The sequence below is a fragment of the Saccopteryx bilineata genome, chromosome 5 (assembly GCF_036850765.1).
Source record: "Saccopteryx bilineata isolate mSacBil1 chromosome 5, mSacBil1_pri_phased_curated, whole genome shotgun sequence".
Taxonomy (NCBI): Eukaryota; Metazoa; Chordata; class Mammalia; order Chiroptera; family Emballonuridae; genus Saccopteryx; species Saccopteryx bilineata.
In genome coordinates, this window is record NC_089494.1 from 65,354,957 (window position 1) to 65,362,672 (window position 7,716).

The following is a 7,716-nucleotide window of genomic DNA, read 5'->3' on the forward strand; positions in this document are numbered from 1 at the left end:
ATTCTGATTCCAAAACCAGGCAAAGACAACACAAAGAAAGAAAATTATAGGCCAATATCCCTGATGAATTTAGATGCTAAAATCCTCAACAAAATATTAGCAAACCGGATCCAGCAATATATGAAAAAAATTATACACTATGATCAAGTGGGATTTAATCTTGTGAGGCAAGGCTGGTACAATATTCGCAAATCAATCAATGTGATTCATCACATAAACAAAAGAAAGGAGAAAAACCACATGATAATTTCAATAGATACAGAAAAAGCATTTGATAAAGTCCAGCACCCATTCATGATCAAAACTCTCAGCAAAGTGGGAATACAGGGAACATACCTCAACATGATAAAGGCCATCTATGACAAACCCACAGCTAACATCATACTCAATGGGCAAAAATTAAAAGCAATCCCCTTAAGATCAGGAATAAGGTAAGGGTGCCCCCTTTTATCACTCTTATTCAACATAGTTCTGGAAGTCCTAGCCATAGTAATCAGACAAGAACAAGAAATAAAAGGCATCCAAATTGGAAAAGGAGAAAGTAAAACTATCATTATTTGCAGATGATATGATATTGTATGTAGAAAACCCTAAAGTTTCAGTCAAAAAACTACTGGACCTGATAAATGAATTCAGCAAGGTGGCAGGATATAAAATTAACACTCAGAAATCAGAGGCATTTTTATACACTAACAATGAACTGTCAGAAAGAGAAATTAAGGAAGCAATCCCCTTCACCATTGCAACCAAAAAAATAAAGTACCTAGGAATAAATTTAACCAGGGAGATTAAAGACTTGTACTTGGAAAATTATAAAACATTGATAAAAGAAATCAGGGAAGATACAAACAAGTGGAAGTATATACCATGCTCATGGTTAGGAAGAATAAACATAATTAAAATGTCCATATTACCCAAAGCAATATATAAATTCAATGCAATACCGATTAAAATACCAATGACTTACTTCAAAGATATAGAACACATATTCCAAAAATTTATATGGAACCAAAAGAGAACACAAATAGCCTCAGCAATCTTGAAAAGGAAGAATAAAGTGGGAGGTATCACACTTCTGGATATCAAGTTATACTACAAGGCCATTGTACTCAAAACAGCCTGGTACCGGCATAAGAACAGGCATATAGATCAATGGAACAGAACTGAGAACCCAGAAATAAACCCACACTTTTATGGACAACTGTTATTTGACAAAGGAGGTAAGAGCATACATTGGAGTAAAGACAGCTTCTTCAGCAAATGGTGTTAGAAAAATTGGACATCTACCTGCAAAATAATAAAACTAGACCACCAACTTACATCATTCACAAAAATAAACTCAAAATGGATAAAAGACTTAAATGTAAGCTGTAAAACCATAAGCATCTTAGAAGGAAACATAGGCAGTAAGCTCTCTGACATCTCTCGCAGCAATATATTTGCCGATTTATCTCCACAGGCAAGTGAAATAAAAGACAGGATAAACAAATGGGACTATATCAAACTAAAAAGCTTCTGCAAAGCTAAAGACAATAAGAACAGAATAAAAAGACAAACTACACAATGGGAGAATATATTTGACAATACGTCTGATAAGGGGTTAATAACCAAAATTTATAAAGAACTTGTAAAACTCAATACCAGGAAGACATACAATTCAATCAAAAAATGGGCGAAAGAAATGAATAGACACTTCTCCAAAGAGGACATACAGATGGCCAATAGGCATATGAAAAAATGCTCAACATCACTAATCATTAGAGAAATGCAAATTAAAACCACAATGAGATATCACCTCACACCAGTCAGAATGGTGCTCATCAACAAAACAACACAGAATAAGTGCTGGCGAGAATGTGGAGAAAAGGGAGCCCTCCTGCACTACTGGTTGGAATGCAGAATGGTTCAGCCACTATGGAAAACAGTATGGAGATTCCTCAAAAAATTAAAAATCGAACTGCCTTTTGACCCAGCTATCCCACTTTTAGAAATATACCCCAAGAACACCAATGCACTGTTTGAAAAGAAGAAATGCACCCCCATGTTTATGGCAGCATTGTTCACATTCGCAAAGATCTGGAAACAGCCCAAGTGTTCGTCAGTGGATGAGTGGATTAAAAAGCTTTGGTACATATATACTATGGAATACTACTCAGCCATAAGAAATGATGACATGGATCATTTACAACATGGATGGACCTTGATAACATTATACTGAGCGAAATACGTAAATCAGAAAAAACTAAGAACTATATGATTCCATACATAGGTGGGACATAAAAATGAGACTCAGCAACATGGACAAGAGTGTGGGGGTTATGGAGTGGGGGGGGGAAGAGAGGGTTGGGGAGGGGAGGGGCACAAAGAAAACCAGTTAGAAGGTGATGGAAGACAATTGGACTTTGGGTGATGGGAATGCAGCATAATCAAATGTCAAAATAACCTAGAGATGTTTTCTTTGAACATATGTACCCTGATTTATCAATGTCACCACATTAAAATTAATTTTAAAAATGAAAAAAATTATTTAAGAATGTGCATGTAAAAAAACACAAACTTTTATGTCATCTCCAGGTCCAGCAAAGCAAAGTAAATTTTTTACTGGTTTTTGTAGGAATTTAGAAATTAAAACATCCATATTAAAACTATAAATGTAGTTTTAATATTTAAATATTACCATTTCTATAAAAACTGAAAATATAAAAAAATGTTATACTATAAATCGCTATAAATACTGATAGATGTCCCACTGCCTTTGCTAGTATTCCCACTTCTATCACTACTCAGTACAAACTCTTGATAAGTTTGCCTTTTGTGAAAACACACTCTCACATGGAGAATTGTCTGGAAATACAGTGTGTCCGTAAAGTCATGGTGCACTTTTGACCGGTCACAGGAAAGCAACAAAAGATGATAGAAATGTGAAATCTGCACCAAATAAAAGGAAAACCCTTCCAGTTTCTGTAGGATGATGTGGCAGCATGTGCACATGTGCAGATGATGACGTAACACTGTGTATATAGCGGAGCAGCCCACGACCATGCCAGTTGAGATGTGGACGGTACAGAGGAAAGTTCAGTGTGTTCTGTGGCTCGCTAAATTCGAATCCGTGACCAAAGTGCAACGTGAATATTGGCGCGTTTATAACGAAGCGCCACCACATAGGAATAACATTACTTGGTGGGATAAGAAGTTGAAGGAAACTGGCAGTTTGGTGGAGAAACCCCGTTCTGGTAGGCCATCAGTCAGTGACGAGTTTGTAGAGGCTATACAGGATAGCTACATAAGGAACCCTAAAAAATTTGTGCGTGAGCCCACACCGAACTGCACTGAATAGGTATGAAACTGGGAGAGTTTTCCTTTGATTTGGTGCAGATTTCACATTTCTATTGTCTTTTGTTGCTTTCCTGTGACAGGTCAAAAGTGCACCATGACTTTACGGACACACTGTAGATTATGCCACTTCCTCCAGCCCCAAGGAAAACCATTTAAGGCATTGTTGCAAAGCTTTATGTCATCTCCAGGTCCTGTCTAATCATATGGTTCTATAAAAACAATATATCATTTGGAGCAGTATTCCATTTCATCCAGTGAAATTCTATGCCATTTAGTATTCTGACTACTTACTCTAACTACTTCAAATAAAATACCCCTAGTCAGCCGAATGCTGAAAATGGAATCCTTTTGAAGAAACAAAAACCGAAAAGTCATATAAGTAACAGTAGTTCTATAGTCCATTAACTTATTTTGGCAAGGGCAGTCCCTGGCTTATCATAGGTACTCAATAAATACTCATTAAATAACTAAATGTGTGGTGGATATCAGATGCTGCCAGACATTTTGGGAATACCCCCAACCCCATGCCAGCGCTCATTGTCTTCTAGTCACTTTTTTTCTAAATGATGATTCCTGGACTGCTCTTGACCTCCCAGTGACCTGACCCTGCTATGAGAACCAAGGTTCAGGTGGTCCCTGGAGAACTGCTGCAGTTTCTCCCATACCTCAGCAGCACAGGGTCCACATCCCCTCCTCTCTGTGTTCGGGAGTGGGTTCCCAGGCGCTGGGCGTGCAGGATGTGAGGAGCACACCGGCCTGTCCATCAGCTCCAGATGGCCCTAGAGACCTTCCCTGGGGACTCCTTCCCTTCTCATCCTTTTACCAGTCACATCTGCTCTCTCTGTCCTATCTTAGGTGGCAATAGCTATGCCTACAGAAGAGAGCCCAGAGAGAGTCCCAACAACAACAACAGAAAGGACATAAGACATGGACAGTCAGTTTTCCAGGGGAAATACACAAATCTCAAAAACATATATACAAAAAGAACAAATCCCATTGGTTGTCAAATAATACAAAATTAAGACTAATAGGATATACCTGGCAAAAAGACAAAAAGTAAAAGGAATGAAGGAGAAGCTGGAGAAAAGGCATTCTTACAGTTTGGGGAATATAAATTCATACAACATACTGGAGGACAATTTAGAATATGTGTAAAATCCTTAATGGAGGGATACTGTTAAATTCAGGAATTTCACTTCTAAGAATTTTCCCAAAGGAGAAATAACTGAGACAAGATATAGATACCTGAATTTCCAATACAGCAAGTTATACAATGGCAAAGAGTTGTTTAATTAAATAAATTTTGCTACGTTCTTACACTAGAATAGCATGTGATAATTTACATGCTGATGAGCACATATATATATAGAAAGATATTTTGAATATTGTGTTCAGTGAAAAAGCAGACCAATAGAACAGTTGATCAGATAAGATCATATCTTTGCAAACAGACTTCCAGCATGTTTATGCTAAGGCAAAATCTAGAAGGATGTATACAAAATACTAATGAGTATGAAAGATTTTACATTTTAATCTTTCTGATAATATGAATTTGTACTTTCTGGCAAAGAATGAGTGCTATCTGAGTAAAAAAAAATTAGTCATGGGCCCTGGCCGGTTGGCTCACCGGTAGAGCGTTGGCCTAGCGTGCGGAGGACCCGGGTTCGATTCCCGGCCAGGGCACACAGGAGAAGCGCCCATTTGCTTCTCCACCCCTCCACCGCGCTTTCCTCTCTGTCTCTCTCTTCCCCTCCCGCAGCCAAGGCTCCATTGGAGCAAAGATGGCCCGCGCGCTGGGGATGGCTCTGTGGCCTCTGCCTCAGGTGCACGAGCACATGGCGACACCCAGGATGGGCAGAGCATCGCCCCCTGGTGGGCAGAGCGTCGCCCCTGGTGGGTGTGCCGGGTGGATCCCGGTCAGGCGCATGCAGGAGTCTGTCTGTCTCTCCCTGTTGCCAGCTTCAGAAAAATGAAAAAAAAAAAAAAAATTAGTCATGTGCAGTAAAAAAAATATACTTTTCTATTTTTAGTAAGAAAACCCACAAAAGTATAGCACAGTATTTTAAAGCTGAAAGCTTTCTTCAAGAATATGTTAACCCTTTATTTTATAACTAAGTAGACTGAGGCCCTGGGATGTTAATGGACATCCAAAGTTGTCACTCAGGGTCACCTAAGAGTGAGGGGCTGGAAAGGAAAGTCCTATCCAGTTTTCTCTCCAGTTCTGCCCTACTCTTGTGTCTTTCTTTACTCTCACACAGAACACTTCTCTTCTGGTTACCAAATATGTGGAGGTCTTTTCCCCACCCCAAGCAATTCTCTGCAACACCAGATGGGTGTCCTACAATTTAACTCAATTCTGACACTACCTACCGGAGACAGAGTCAGACCCACAGGTTAAGGGCTCAGTCCCACAAGACTGCTCCCACCCCACTTCAGGTGTTAAATACAAGTGGTAGGTCCCCAGATGACCTACAACTTTTGTCTGATTTGGCTACAAATTGGAGGTCCCCAAGATCCCCTCCTCAGGTTCAATTATGAAATTTTCTAGCCTGGCTCACAAAACTCAAGGAAACACATTTGCTAGCTTTTAAAGGATAATGAAGGATACAGAGGAACAGCCAGATAAAGAGAGACACCAGGTAAAGTCCCAAGTGCCGGAGTTTCTGTCCCGTGGATTTGGTCCCTCTCAGTGTGGATGTGTTCACCCACCTGCAAGCTCTCTGAGCCCCGTCCTTTGGGACTTGTAGAGAGGCTTTATTACTTAGGTGTAACTGATCGTTAACTTTATTTTCAGCCCTTCTCCCTTGTCAAGAGAATGGGGAGCAGGCTTCTAAATTCCAAGCTTGTAATCATGGGTCTCTCCAGTGACCAGCCCTCATCTAGGGGACATCCAGGGGTCCACCAAGAGTCACCTTATTAGAACAAAAGATACCCCTGCCACCCAGGACATGACAAGGGTTTCAGGAGTTCTGGGTCAGGAACCGGGAACAGAGAACTATATGTATTTCTTATTATAAATCACTCTATCACAGGGGCAGGGGCAGGCTCTGACCTGTTTGTTGTTTCTAAAATGACATGGTGCCCCTGAAGGAGCACGAGCACAGAAGTGTTGTGAGGAGAGCGGTGTGGCTTTTGTGGGCAGAGCCATTCACTGGCTCTGAGTAATCTTGAAAATGGCCCAGACAACGGCCTGCTGAACAGCTGAACAAAACCCCTCAGAACATGAAAAATGCTCCACCAGACTGCCTGGTAAGCCACATTTTCCTATTTGGCAGGTGAAATCCTCTCCAGAAAAATGCTATAAAGAACTCCCCTGCCCAAGGTGCCAATGACATCTTTCATGAGGAAGGTGCTAAGGCGATAAACTAGATGCCAAGAATAATTAGGCCCCACAGCCAGGAGACTAAACGGACCAGCTTCTATTCAGTGCAGGTGGGACCGAACGAACAAATCAGGTGAGATCAATACAAGAAAAAAGTATTAGAGATTCTTACTCACGTGTGCTGCCCTGGCCAAAAGGTTAGTTCTCAGGGTAACACTGGGAAGCCTCACTAATTAAGCTTTGGGATGTGGGTGACACTCTGGGTTGATTTCTGCAACTTTATACCTCTATATAGGGGGCAATTAGCCTATGTACAGTGGAGCTCTTAGACAATGCACCCTCCCCTTGTCCCTCCACCTTCCTGAATACTCTCAGCCTCCTTTAGGCTTCTTCAGGGACTTGGGCCAAAGTCCAGTAAGATTTAAAATAATTTGTATCTGGTCAGGCAAAGGGTCACCTCAATAGCATTGCACTGGTTAGAGGAATATTTTCAGATCAGTAACAGCAGCACCTTCAGTTACTAAGCTGATTTGACAGCTGTATACTTGTCCTGAGCTGTTTTTTTGTACTATTTTCTTGAATTGATCTTTCTTCCTTGCTTTCTTGGGGCCCTGGGCTAGGAAGGCTCAAGTGTGTCTGGGGGACTTGTCCAAACGGTGAACCCTACTTGCATTAGTTTGAATCAGGTTGGACTGGATGTAACAGAAGAATGCATAACATCTGGCTTAAATTGAGAACTGTTTCTTATCCAGGGTTCTCATCCAGGCTGCACCTGAGTGTCATCTGGGGGCTTAAAACTATTGATACTTGAGTCTTAGCCACAAAGATTCTGAATGTATGGACCCTGAGCATTAGATTAAAAACAACAAAACCCCCTCAAGCCTGACCAGGCGGTGGCGCAGTGGATAGAGCATCAGACTGGGATGCGGAAGACCCAGGTTCGAGACCCTGAGGTTGCCAGTTTGAGCGCGGGTTTATCTGGCTTGAGCAAAAAGCTTGCCAGCTTGGACCCAAGGTTGCTGGCTCGAGCAACTTGGTCTGCTGAAGGCCCATGGTCA